Source organism: Equus asinus, chromosome 4, assembly GCF_041296235.1.
Source record: "Equus asinus isolate D_3611 breed Donkey chromosome 4, EquAss-T2T_v2, whole genome shotgun sequence".
NCBI lineage: Eukaryota > Metazoa > Chordata > Mammalia > Perissodactyla > Equidae > Equus > Equus asinus.
The window spans coordinates 16,347,090-16,361,322 of record NC_091793.1 but is presented as its reverse complement, the minus strand read 5'-3'; the positions used below and the strand labels follow the sequence as shown (position 1 = coordinate 16,361,322).

Genomic DNA, 14,233 nt, shown 5'->3' with positions numbered 1-14,233 from the left:
ATCATGAGAACATGCCCTTGGGGGTACCTGGGCATCACGTTGGAAGATTAGTTTTGATTTAACCCCAAAATAATAACTTCTCCGTTTCCTAATTGCATCCAGCCGCTCAGGGTCTCCAGACTCCGGCAGCTTCCCCTCCCACCTCCACCTCCACTGGCAGGAGGGGGTATAGGGGATAGCAGGTGGCAAGGAGGCTGTGACAAGGGGCCAGGCCAGGTGGATCGGTGGCCTTTCTGAAACCAAGGAGCTGAGAAGGCCCTCTGAAGGTGGCCCTGTCCACTTGTGCTGATGGGGCAGAGGGGCCTGTGTTAGCAAAGGCGGGGAGGCAGGGCTCCTGTGTGCCCAGGGAGGAGGGGCACCTGGGAGAGAGAAACCCCAGAGGCTCCAACATCCCCAGCCTGGACCCGAGAAGGGCGACTCCGGGACACAGGGGTGACAGGAGCCGGATGCCTCCTGTCTGTACCAGGCCCCACGTGGGCAAAGCTCCCCTCAGGCTCCGCCATCTGCTGAGGGGAACGAATGGATGGGCCGCTTACAATGCAAACTCAGGCCTTCTAGAGCCTGCCGGCCAGCACTGACCTCTCCCTGCGCCCTCAGCCCTCTGTGTGCTGAGTGTCTCGCCCTGAGACGCTGTGCACCTCTTCAGGGCCACTGGGCCCCGCCCTACCCTCCCCGCCAAGCCCCGTGTCCCCAGGAATGAATCACTCTCCCTCGACCCAGGCTGCCCGGGAGGCTTGACATCGGCCATGTGTCTGCCCCCCAGCCTGGGAGACCCCCCCCCCCCACCAAGAGCAGTGCCACGTCTTGTTCCTCTCCAGATCCCCAGCCCTGATCATTGTGTCAACAACAACAACACTACCTAAGATCAATTCAGTACTTGCTGTGCTCCAGGCGCTACAGCATCTTCTGTGTTAGTTCACTGTGCTCTGTGAGGTGGACGCTGTCATTACCCTTGCAGAACAGAGAGGTTGAGTGAGCCGCCCAGGGACACACAGCTGCATAGGCGGGGGCCTGGAGGGAGCCGGGCACTGCCCCAAATACTGTGCATCCTGCCCAAGGATGTCAGACAAGTGGCTGAAGGACCAGTGGCCAGCCCTGAGTGTGCTTGTGGCATGACCACCTTGGGCCTTGTTACTTGTTTGACCTGAAGGCCTAGGTGACAGGACGGCAAAGCAACCACACCTGGATTACCTGAGTGGGTCCCCACCTTCCACGTCAGAGCACGCGATTCGGGTCCTGGCCCCCAGTGGACCCAGCTCACGACACGCTCACTTCCCAAGTGTCTATTCACTCAGAGGCCAGTCTCCCAGAGTAGTGGGGGCTGGGGAGAGGGCACATAAAATCACTGGGCCCTCGGGTACTGGCCTCCAAGGCTGGGTCTCCCAGGGGCAGCCCAGGCTGTAGCAGGAGACCCCTTCCCAGTGAGAAACCCCAGGGGTGGGTGGAAGGGCTTGGGAAAAGCCCCCCTGCCCTGTGCCTGCCTGTCCTGGCACCCAGGTGCAGGTGTGGGCTCTGGGTACCCTCTCTCTGGGGCTGGGGGCCTCGGGAGCATGGCACCAACCCTCTCTCGCCCCTGCACCCAGGACCTGGGAGCCCATCCCAAACACACAGCTTCCTGTCCTGGTGAACTGGGTCCTTCTCTTCCCCACCCCCACAGAATAGTGAGCCCCAGCCTCCCACCCCCTTCTCCCTCCCACAGCCTCAAGTTGGGGGGCTGCTGATTGAGGTGGGGGCACTTTCCCACTTGAGGGGTCTGACTGCAAACGTCATCAGCCACCTGATGAATCATCTCCCTCCAGGGTCCACGCGCCACTCCCCCCCCCAACCTCAGATTCCCCATCTAAAGGGGTAATCATGATACCCCACCTAGGGGAGGACGGAAGACTCAATCAGATAACGCAGGCGATGCTCTCAGCCAGGGCTCCTAGTGACGGCGCCTATGGCCCTGTGGGTGCCCCAGCCCTCTGGGTGCTCGTATTTGTGGGTGCCCCTGGGTCTGTGGGCGCCCGGGGCAGAGGGAGTGAACTGGCCGCTGTGTGTCACTGCAGCCACCAGGGGGCGGCAGAGGGGGGCGGTTCCGCCCCCGCGCGGCAGCCCGCCCGAGCCTGCGCGTTGGGCCGGGAAGGCAGGCGGGAGGGGAGGAGGCCGCGGGTCACTCGGGGCCAGCGGAGGCGTCTGGGCTGGGATCCTGGCCCTGCCGCTAGCTCCGCGCGACTGGGGTCTGCCGGCCTCCTCCGTGCCCCGGGCGCTGCGCTGTGGTCGCTGGGGCTCTTCCAACGTGGAAACTCGGGGCGAGGCCGCGGAGAGGCGTCCCCGCACAGCGGCAGGCCCGGGCCGGCAGCCCTGGGAGCTCCTGGCGTCCAGCTGAGGCTCCCCCCACCTCCGGTCTGCAGATGGGGAAATTGAGGCCCAGCCAGGAGCAGGGGCGCGATCGACGTCACACAGAAAAATTAGAGGCGGCCACGCACCCGGCTGGGCCTGCCGACCCCGAGGCCTGCCCTGCCCCTCTGCACACCACTGGCGTCCCAAATCCCACCAGGAGCGGGGGTCCTGCCCAGCCTCCTGCTGGGCCCACCCTCGGGGGAGGTGACCCTCCCCCGGCTCCCAGGGCCCCCTGAGCTCTCGTGGGGCTGGTGTTCCAGGGCAGAGTCAGCTCTTAGTGTCCCTGCCTCCACCTGGGAGGTCCGGGTCCTGCTGGGTCCTGTGGCCCCTCCGCCCCCCAGCGCAGGGCCTGCGAGGTGAGTCACTGCTTGGGCCACTTCCCTGCGCAGTTCCCATCTCCGCAGCTTCCCGGGCCGCCAGGGCCCACCTGCAGAGGAGCCTGGCGGGGAGCCGCGGGCCGGGAGAGGCGCGGGCTCACGGGCACGGGGCTGCCTTCCCCAGGCGGGCGAGGCCGGGGACGCCGGTGGCCAGCCGCTGCAGCACCCCCGCCCGTCCGCCCGCCCCCGCTCGCGCTTCCTCCCGGCTGCGCGCAGGGGGCGGCGGCCTCGAGCTCCCCGCTCTGCGGCCGGAAAAGGCTGGGGTTCCAGGAACACGCAGCTTGGCAGGTCGGAGCAGGCACGTCGCGTGGTTCCCAGACGCGGTGCCCCCCGGGGCGCCCGCCCAGGCCTGCGCTGCCCCGCGGGCGGCGTGGTCACGGGGCGCTCGGGCCGGCGCGAGGCGGGGAGCCGAGTCAGTGGCCGGGGTCGCTCCCGCCGGCCCGGCCCCTCCTGGCAGCGCGCGCGGGGCGAGGCGGCCGCGGCCATCCCATCCCGGCGCTGGGCCCGCCGGCCGCCTTCCCGGCGGCCTCCCCCGCTCTGGGCCGATGACCTCATCGGGAAGCCATTCCGGAAAGGGGCTGCGGAGCCCCTGGGAGCGGGAGCGAAGGGAGCTTTCCAAGGGCCCTCCTGGCGGCCGCCGGTGCCAGGCGAAGGCAGGCGTCACCCCGGGTGTCTGCCGGCCTAGCGACCGCTGGGAGGCAGCTGGCTTTTGTCCGCTTTTCGGGATGACCAGGCCAGGCCGGAGCAGGCAGGCAGCATGGCACTGCCCACTGCCGGCTGGCCAGCAGGCGGGCAGAGGATTCATTTCCAGCGCCGGCACTCAATGGCTGGCTAGGAGGAGAAGGCAGGTGCAAGCTGGTGGCAGATGCCAAGCCCTCCCCTCTCCCCCGTCCTGGGCCTCAGTTTCCCCTCAGCCCAGCACCCCTCCCCCCTGGGTGCTTGCCCTCCCCCTCCTGTGACTACAAGGAGCACGAGACATAAGTGAGCACGTGACCTGCTCCCTGCTGCCTGCTGATGTAAACCAGAGGCCAGGCGGCCTGCAGCTGGCTCTGAGCGGGCCTTTCTGGGCCATGTGGTCCGGCGGGGAGGGGTGGGGCGCTGCGGGGCCAGCTGGGGTGCTGGGGAGGGAGGAGGAGCTTCCTGCCCTGCCTGAGGTGGGTCTGTAGGGACGATGGTAGGGGCCACACAAGGGGAGCTCCTGCCCCGGTCCCAGCCCCCCCCCCCCCCGCCCAGCTTGGACTCCAGAGAAGCCTCTCAGAGCCTCAGTTTTATCATCTGTAAAGTGCAGCGCCCGCCCCCCCCCCCCCAGAGTGGCTGAAAACACTCTTAAACTGTGTAAAAGAGAGAGTCGGAGGCCCAGGTGGACAGGCTCTTGTGGGGGCCTGTGGGCAAGCACCTGGACCAGCTCCTCCTGGACCAGCTTCTTGTCTTCACACTGTTGGCACCACAGGGGACCTCCTAAGACACAAGTCTGTTTGGTGCACTTCCTCACTAAAAACCCCCTTGCCCCAGGATAAGTGAAACTGTCCTCCAGCCATGGCTGACCCCACACGTGCCCAAGCTCACCATACCTTTTTTCAAACTCTGGAGAACTCCTACTCATCCTGCAAAACTCCAGGTGAGCTGCCCCTTCTTCTGAAATGTCTCACAGGGTTTCTCTGAGAACCAAAACCCAAAGTACATGTGTGAACACATGGGCATGGTTCCCAGGGGAGGAGTACCACGCTCGAGGCTGTCCTTATCATTAATTATAAAGATGGTGACCAAGGGCACACATGTGTGAGCAGGAGTGCTCCGAGGGATAGTGGTTAGCAGGAAGGTTTTCTGGCTTGGGTTTCAAGCCCAGCCTTGGCAGATGGGACAGTTTTCAGAAAGGAGAGGAGGAAATGGGAGGCTTGGAATAGGCTGTCATGTGGCCGGTTTAAATATGGCTGCCAGTTCCTTGGTCCTCCTCTCCTCGAGGACCCCTCCCCTTGAATCTGAACAGGCTTGTGACCACTTCAGCCAACAGAGCGTGACAGCCAAGCTGCCGCGTAGCTTCCCAGGCTGAGTCAAAAGGCCACACAGCTTCTACCCTGGAGTCCTGAGGCACCATGTGGGAAGGAAGCTCAATGCTGGGAGACCTCCATGCAGTGAGGAAGCCCGGGCCGCCTGGAGAGGCCACGTGGAGGTGCGCTGGCGGGCAGTCCAGCCTTCGAGTCACCCCAGGCCAGGCGCCAGACGTGTGGATGAGGCAGCCACGTCAGAGGCAGCTCCCCAGCCTCAGGTCTTCCAGCTCCAGCCATTTAAGTTGTGCCAGGTAGGGCCCCAGACATCAGAGCAGAGAAGAGCTGTCCCCACTGTGCCCTCTCAGAATGCTCGAGCCACGGAATTCGTGAGTGGAATCACGTGGCTGTAGTTTTCCGTCGCTGCGTTAGGGTGGTTTGTCATCCAGCACCAGCTGACTCCAACAGGTGAGAAGCTCAGAACCTCTTGGCCCTTAAGGCCAGCTGCACGGCCCCGTGAAGCACGATGGTCCTGACCTGGACTCCAGTCCCAGCAGCAGATGCTCCCCAAATGCTCTCGGTGTTCCACAGCCCTGATGTCACCAGGCTCGGGAGGGTTCGCTGGGTGGGTGAACCATGTCTGGCCTCACTGCAGCCGCATTCACAGAGCTGTTCCTGAGTCACTCCCCAAACCTGGAAGGAGGTCATCCCTCCTCAGAACCCCCATGGGCCTTTGAGGCTTGCATACTTGTGGACCCAGAAGCTCTGGGGAGGTATCCAGGTTTTGTGGCATCTCTGTCCTCTGTGCCTCAATTTCCCCACCCATGGAATAGGACACTGAACTTATCATTTCTGTGGTCCCTCTGGGCTCCTAATCTGCCTGACTGGGGGCAGTGTATGTCTCCCCTCCACGTCCCTTTATCCATGTGACTCCACTTCCCATGAAGGTGGGGATCATGATTGTCATCTCACCATTACCTGCTCAGCACCTGGCGCTGGGCCTAGCCCAAAGGATGGACACCACTGGTGTTTACTCAATGACTGAATGAGTCAATGAATGAATGAAAGAACTCTTTCTGTGCTCATTCATTCAATCAATTAATTTTCAGCCCACACAATAAGGATTCCCTTATAGCAGCTCTAGGAGTCTACTCTTGCATGTCTCATGTGATGGGGAGCTCACCACCTTCCAAGATACCCTATTTTATATTGGGGCAGCTCTGATCAGAGAGCATTTCCCTGAGCTGGCCTCCTCCTTGGGTCCCAGGGGTGAGTGGCTGGAGAAGGAGGGAAGGGGGGCAGCAGAGGAAGGAGCCCTCAGTAACCCGGTCCTCAGGGCTCACATCTGATGAGTGCTGGGAGCAGGTGAGGGGACTCCGGGGTGCTCGAAACCCCTTGGCTCTCTCTGCACGGGTCTGGTTGGGGTCCCGGGGTGGGTAGGGTGCAGGCAGCGAGTGCCGTGGTGCCCAGGGCCCAGCACACCAGGAGGTCTGCGGAGACTAAGAAAGCAGCTGGGCAGAGAGAAGAGCTGGGCGGGACAGGTGGCCTGTGTTGTTTCCATGGCTTCAATGCCTCTGCCTGCCCGGCCTGGCCTGGGAAAAACAGGCTGGGCACCGAGCAAGCAGCGCCTGTGACCGCCCGGGACAAAGGCCAGGCTGTTTAGGCGCTCATGGCGGCCAACTGGGCCTGCCCAGCGGGACATGGGTTTAGTCTAGGCCAGTTGGGGCTGAGCTGCCAGGCCCCACAGCCTGTCCCTGGGGACCGAGCCGGGGCTGGGGGCAGGGGCGGGGGAGGCAAGGAGGCTCCTGGGGCAGGTGGTACCCCCAGCTCCGCCCTCCGGGTGCACAGTCCCCTTGCGCAGCCTCTCAGGAGACTGAAGACAGCAGAAGCTCCTTGGATAATGGAATAGGGTTTCCCCCTCCGTCTCTGGGTGAGGAGCCAAGAGACCAGGGTGTCAGTGGCAACATCCCAGTGGGCCTCCCACTCTTCCGAGGGGCACCCCCAAAGAGTGACCAGACAGGGGCCCATGTGTGAGGTATGTGTTTGCAGCCTCTGTGGACAGACGCTGTCTCTGACCCCGAGCTGGGCATACCTAAAGTGGCAGCATGCTGGTGCCCGGAGCACCCAAGAAGCACCAGAGGCAGCCCCCTCCCAAGGCCGGATGGAGCTGGCAGACGAATGCCCTTCAGCCAGGCCAACTCAGAGCTGCGCTCTGCACCATGTCCCGGGGCGGGGGCACTGAACCCCAGCGGCCTCAGAGGTGACCTGCTTGATAACATATGCTGTGCTGGCTGTGTCCCCTCCCTGCGACACTTCTCCACTCCCTCCCCGTGTCTCCTGGGGTTGGCTCCCAAATAAGCCGTGCTCAGGAGTCGATGCTTCAGGGCCGCCTTCTGGGGAGACCCCGAGCAGGCCATGAGCTCACAGAGGGATCTCTGCAGCTCCCCGGGGCTTCTGTGTCCTGGAGCTGAGACCACAATGTCCTCCCAGGAACTGTGACCCTGGGGCGTGTGGGAAGCGTCACCGAGGAGGGCGCTGAGGCCATAAGCTCTGGAAGGGGGGTCCTGGGCTGCGCCTAAGGGAAGGAGGCTTTGGGCTGGAGGAGACGGGGAAGGCGCTGAGAGCTGGGGGTCTGCCCAAATCGCAGCTCTCAGGCCTCCAGAAGCCCCTTACTGCCCCTTCGTCCGTGCCTCCATGGCGGGTGGTGGAGCTCCCTGCACCCCTAGCCTGCCCCTTCCCCACTTGGGGCGGACCGCCTACCTGCCCCGTCTCAGCCTCCACAGCTAGAAGGGGTGGTGTGCTCTGCGCACCCTGTGTGGCAGTGTGGGCTCCCAGGAAGCCACTCTGAGCCAGGCTTTAGGGAGCAGGATGTCTGTTGGGGATGGCCTGGGGTCACCACTGTGGCTGGGAGGGGAAGGAGGCAGGCATGGGCAGAGGCCTGACCCCGCAGGAGGTCTGGAACTAGAAGCCACCAGAGCTGGCCTGAGTTGGGTGGAAGCCGCCAGGCCTTGACTCTGCCTGCATCCGTCACTGGATGTGGCCGGCCCAGGGAGGTCATGACCTTGGGACAGGCTGGTCTCTGTAGTTTGAGGCCAACCCCGAAGGGGCTCAGGCGGAGGGCTGCATGCGCTGGAGGGAGCTCCGAAGTGGGGGAAGGCGAGGCTCGGGCACCCGCAGGCAAGCGCTGCCTGGGGGTCTCTGTCCTGTCCAGCTGGCCCTGGAAATCCCCCTACCCCTGACGCTCAGCCTCGCATAACTGAGGTCATCACCTTCCCCAGCTCCTCCTGCCTCCTGCTTGGTCCCAGTGAAGCCCTACTTCCACGGGGCCAGCCTGGCCCTCCCCACCTCTCCACCCCCACCTCACCTGTGGGCCTGATCTCACAGGCCCCCAGCCTCCACTTCTCAGCCAGAGTGACCTTCCCAAATGGTCCCTACCCTCAGTCACCTCCACTCACACTCTCGCTCTGCCACCCAAGTGGCCTGTAGCCCTTGACTGTGCGTTCCACTCACCTCCATTGCCATCTAACCCTCCGGCCCCCGTGAGTTACCCCCGAGCCCTGGGCTGAAGTCTTGGGAGGCCTTCCCTGGCCCTCGGCCCCAACTCAGGATTCTCAACCTTTTGCCAGCTCTGCGGCTGCAGGCAGCTTCGCCTGCGTGGGCTCCCGGGGTAGGGCTGTGTCTGTCTCCTTCATGCTGTGTCCCAGGGCCCAGTACAGGCCTGCGGCCCCGCAGGCCCTCAGCGAACACGTGGAGAGAAGAAAGGAAGGAAGGATGGGTGGAAGGAAGGGAGGGAGGGAGGGAGAGAGGGAGGAAGACATGGATGAGTGAATGACGTCTGGGTGACAGTAAAGGTGACTGTAAAAGTGAATGTCATCCCATTGGGGATGGTGACGGATTCCCTTTAGAGCCCGACGAGGGGTGAAGCCTGAGCTCAGAGGCCATGGGACCGGCTCCGAAAATATCTTTGAACTCTGGGAGGAGGAAAGAAACCATCCTTCACTCAGGACTAAGAGACACTCTGGAACATTCCCAGGAAAGGACACTCAGGCAGGGCTAAGTGGCTTTGTGATGCTGGCAGACCCCACAGGACCCCCTTCACCTCCTCAGTGGCAGCCCTGCTGAGTCAGGGCCTGAGTCAGCTTCCACCTCCCGCCTGCCTCCCTGGGGGGAGGGGGGGTCTGCTCGGGGCTGCACTCTGGCATCGCAGCACCGGCTGAGACCCGCAGCCCTGGGCGCCCGGCCACCCGCGCCGCTGCTCAGCGAGCTCTGTGTTGGAACTTGTACGTCTCTCAGCTCAGATGTCCTTCCAGCCGCCTTCCCACGGTGGTGCCACAGCCCATCAGATTGACACACCGATAAGTCATCACCCCGGTGCTGGGGGGGCAGGTAAAAGGCGGTCCCTTGACCTGGGGCAAGTTGCTGCTTCACCCACTTGCTTGTCGGTGGCATTCACTCACCTTCCTGCCACCAAACCCACTACGTATGAGTCCACACCCTCCCCTCCATGTCCCCACCTGCTCGTCCAGGCCTTGGCCCGTTCCCTCCGCCTCCTTGGCAACCTCCTTGGCAACCTTCTTCTATCTCGGCTGCATCTCCCACCGCTCCCTTCCCTCCAGCACCCACCACGCTCAGGTCTCTCCCTCTTCAGGGAAAAAAACTCTTGACGCCACACCCAGCACAGACAGCGCCACTGTCCCTCCCTTCCACCTGCATCCCTCGACACCTCCCCCAGCACGCTCCTCAGCCCGCTTCAGTGGGGGGCTGCACTCTCCACCGAAATGGCTCTTATCAGCGTCAACGAGGAGCTCTATCCTGCCAGAGCCAGGTGGCCTCTGAGTCCATCTCACGCCATGTGATGCAGCCCACACACCTCCTTCCGGAAGCTCCTGTCCTTGGGCCTGCACGCTCCCCAACCTGGCTGGGCACGCCTCCTCTGTGCAGTGGCTGCCCGGCTCCTAGCTGACCTTAACCACTCCCAGACTTCAAAGACCAGAACCCCCTGAGGTTTCCCATGTCCACAGCTTCAGCCCTGCCCCAGTCCCAAAGGCCACGGTCCTGGGATGTTTCTGCAGTGTCAGCCGCCCAGACAGCAGGAGGGGGCTGGGAGCCTGTGGAGGAGGGCTCAGTGAGCTGCAACGAGGCCTCAGCCATGAGATTCCTCGTGCCCTGAGCTGCTGCTGTGCCAGGGGCGGCCGTCTGGCACGCGTCCACTCGTGGGTGGGCAGGCCTTCCCGCCTCCAGCCTCCTGTGGTTCCGCTTATCTCCAGGGCAGAGGAAACCTGGGCGCCCTACTGGGATCTCGAATGCCTCCCGGACGTCCTAACCCACCCCATCAGGGCTTCTTGGAGCTGGGCCAGGGTACCAGCCATTTCCGGACCAGGAGCCGCCCTCATGACTTCTGACCTCTGACTCACACTTTGGCATGAGACTGAACTTGCCATTCAGGTCCCAGGGCAGAGACAGATGTCAGCCCCTCATGGTGTCACTCCCAGACCCCAGCCAGACTCCCCAAGTCATCGGGACTTCTCAGTGCGTTATTTCTGTTACCACCTGGATCTGAGCCACTGTCATCCCTCACCTGGGCCACTGCCCGTGTCCCCTATAGTCCATGCTCCCCACCCCCCAGCACCTGGAGAATCCTTTTAAGACGTTCAGATAAATCCGCTCCTGGCAAGCCTCTCCCCCACCATGGGCCCCTCCCCCAGCAACGGTCAGAATTTCAGGTCAATGGAAACCTGCTGTGACGGAAAAAATGATAAACTGATGTTTTAATTTTACTTTGTCTCATTACTAATGAGGTTACTTCTCTGTTTAAAAACTTTGCTCGTTTTTAATTGGATTTTTGTCTTTTTTTATGTGTAGGAGCTCCTTTTGTACTTATGTATCATATATTATAAATTCAAATTCTTAAAGAGGTGAAATCATGATTCTCATGTAAATAGAAAATGAACACATCTAAGCTTTTACTAAACTCATTAATTAATGAAGGAAGCAGTAAGATGTGAAAACCAGTTCAAAGGAGAATTTAAAGGATGGACATCTGTGTAGGCAATCGAGAATGCTGAAATGAACTTGCCAATAGTGCAAAACTGGTTAATAGCCTACAGGGCAACAAACGGTACTGTTTGGGATTATCTTTACTATAAGGCAGAATTCAATTTCATCTCTACTGGGGAAATTCGTTTGCATTTCTACGGACAAGAATCATTTACCTTATAAGCAATTTTCTACATCTTAACTTCTCCTATGACAGAGGTGCTACTTATAAACTTCTATAAGTGCTTTCTGTAAAATATACTACGTTTATAATCTTTTTATAATTGTAAAAACTAGTAGTATAGTGATTTTATAATTTTTCATAATTTTAGAATTTTTTTCTCTCTCTCCTGGGTGTTCTGAAATGCAATTATGTTCCTTCATGTGGAATGTTGAGATTTTTATTTTATTATTATTTTTTATTATTATTATTTTGTGGGGTTTTTTGGTGAGGAAGTTTGTTGCTGAACTAACATCTGTGCCAATCTCCCTCTATTTTGTATGTGGGACGCCACCACAGCGTGGCTTAATGAGTGGTGTGTAGGTTCATGCCCGGGACCCAAACCTGTGAACCTGGGCCACCAAAGCGGAGTATGCAAACTTAACCACTCTGCCACTGGGCAGGCTTGAGATTTTTATTTTTGTTCTTTCCTTTATGCTGCTTGGTGTTCACTGAGCATTTCCAATCTGAGCACTGACATCTTCCTTCAGTCCAAGGGAATTCCTGTTTAGTGCATGACTAAACATTAATTCCCTTCCCTTCTCACTAATAGCTACCCTTGGGACTCTTACTAGATAGGTGAGTACCTCTGTATTTGTCCTCCTTGTTTCTTGATGAGAAGCCACCTGTTAATTACATTGTAAGTCCTCTTTATGGAACAAGTGGGTTTTTTCTCCAAATCTTTCAAGATTTTCCCTTTTCCTCTGGCTTTCAGAAGTTTGTCTATGATTTATCTAGAAGTGGCTTTACTTGTCTTTACTATGCTTGGGGTTTGTTGAGCTCCTTGGATCTGTAAGTTGAATCTGTTTTCCATTAATATTGAGACATTTTCAACCATTATTTCCTCAAATTTTTTCTGCCCCTATATCTCTCTCCTCTCCTTCTAGGACTCCAGTGACATCAGTTTGGACCAGTTAATATTGTCCCACAGGTCTCTGACATTCTAGTCTTTTTTCTCCAATCTTATTTCTCTCTTTCCTTTGGGTTGAATACTTTCTGCTGATTTAAGTTTACTGATCCTTTCTTCTGCCACCTCCAGAATCGGAGCCCATCTAGTGAATTTTTAAAATTTAGTTGTTGTCCTTTTCAGTTCTAGAATTTCCTTTAATAGTTTCCATTTGTCTGTGGAGACTCCCTATCTGCTCACACATTGGTACCATATTTTCTTTTAATTTCTTGAGCATATTTGTCTTTATCTCTTTGAGCATATTTACAGTAACTGCTTTGAAGTATGTGACTGCCAAACCTGAAATCTGAGTCCACTCACAGTTCATATCTGCTGACTTCCTTTGTGAGGCACGCTTCCCTGGTTTTTGTTGTTGTTGTTGTTTTTGATGGTCTAGTAATTTTTGGTTCAAACTGGCTATTGGAGATAACACATTGTAGCAGGTCTGCAATCAGGAGCTGAGTCAAGGAAGATCAGCAGGGACCAGAGGATGCCAGGAATCACGGTGTGAGAGGGTAGAGGACAGTCCCAGAGTTCATCAGAACTTTCACATTGCTGTTTCCTCTACCCAGAACTCTGCCTCACTCTTCTCCTCACTAAATCCTCATAGTGCTAGACTTGGCGTCAGAACCACCCCCTTGGGGAAGTCTCCCCAATCATCGTGACCAGCTTAGGACCCCTTGTTAAACACATTTATGAGTACTTTCTACAACTGCTGTAATTACAAACTTGTTTGTGTACTTTCTTCTTTCATGTCTATCTCCTCCACTACACTGGAAGAGAAGCGAGAGCAAGGATGATCCGTATGTGTTACCACGTGCCTAGCACACAGAGGAGCCCCATAAATATTTGTTTAATGAGTGCATGCTGCCCACTTTGCCTCCAGGACATTTTCCCAATCTGCTGTCTCACCAGCAACACGTAAGAACTTTCATTCCCTGAACCCTCACTGGTACTTGTAACCTTTTATAAGTACTTTCTTTAATCTTTTCATAAGCTTTTCCAATCTAATAGCTGGAAATTTTATCTCAATTTGCATGCTTTGAAATTGAACATTTTTCAGAGATGTATTGGCAATTTTAACTTCGTTTTCTGTAATTTCTCTCCCATGTCCTTTGCAAATATTTTGTTCTGTTGATTTGTTGTCTGTATATTGAGTTAGAACTATTTTGTCTGGCATGTATTTTTTTCCCCAGTTTGTTGTTTGCCTTTCAACTCTGCTTAAACTCTTTTTTTTTACCCACAGGAAATTTTTATTTTTACATAAGAAAAATCTCCATTATTTTCTTTATTTCCTGTCCTGAAGGCCCTGATGTGAGTGTCATTGCTTAGGAAGATTTTTCCCACATCAAAATTATGTAAATAATTGTATTTTTTCCCCCATGTATTTATAATTTCATTTTTTTACCTTAAGGTTCTTTTTTTTTTCTTTGAGGAAGATTAGCCCTGAGTAACTGCTGCCAATCCTCCTCTTTTTGCCGAGGAAGACTGGCCCGGAGCTAACATCCATGCCCATCTTGCTCTACTTTATACATGGGACGCCTACCACAGCATGGCGTGCCAAGCGGTGCCATGTCCACACCTGGGATCCGAACCGGCGAACCCCGGGCCACCGAAGTGGAATGTACACACTTAACCGCTGCACCACTGGGCCGTCCCCTACCTTAAGATTCTTAATCTATCTCAAGCTTATTTTGTTGTAAGAAGAGAGACCTGGGTCTAATGTCATGTCATTTTTCAAAATAGTTACCACTTGCTCCATCCTTGATTTAAAAATAAAAAAGTATTTCCTAAACAGAAAAACTTGTACTCCACACCTTCATCTCTTTCTTTTATTTATTTATTTCCTTACTTATTTTTATTGCAGTAACATTGGATTATAATATTATATAGCTTTCAGATGTACATCGTAATATATTTAGAATTCCGTGGAGATTACATCCCTTCATCTCTATCTAGATTTTCTATTCTGTTTATTGATCTACCATCCCAGTGACACTTGTATACTTTTTGTGTGTGTGTGTGTGAGGAAGATTGGCCCTGAGCTAACATCAGTTGGCAATCCTCCTCTTTTTGCTTGAGGAAGATTGTTGCTGAGCTAACATCTGTGCCAATCTTCCTCTATTTTATGTGGGATGCCACCACAGCATGGCTTGACAAGTGATGTTAGGTCCCCCACACCCCACAATCTGAACCAGCAAACCCTGGACTGTCAAAGCAGAGCATGCAAACTTAACCACTATGCCACCGGGCTGGCTCGACACTTCTATACTTTTTTGAAAATGTT

General features: G+C 56.7%; 1 long non-coding RNA gene across 1 annotated transcript; it reads left to right on the top strand.

Moving 5' to 3' along the window:
- The first annotated feature begins 2,154 nt into the window (after positions 1-2,154).
- On the top strand, positions 2,155-13,738 carry LOC123289017 (uncharacterized). Its single transcript, XR_011502526.1, has 4 exons — positions 2,155-2,738; positions 12,727-12,867; positions 13,193-13,260; positions 13,386-13,738. It is a non-coding gene; the product is annotated as an uncharacterized lncRNA (long non-coding RNA).
- Positions 13,739-14,233: the final 495 nt, after the last annotated feature.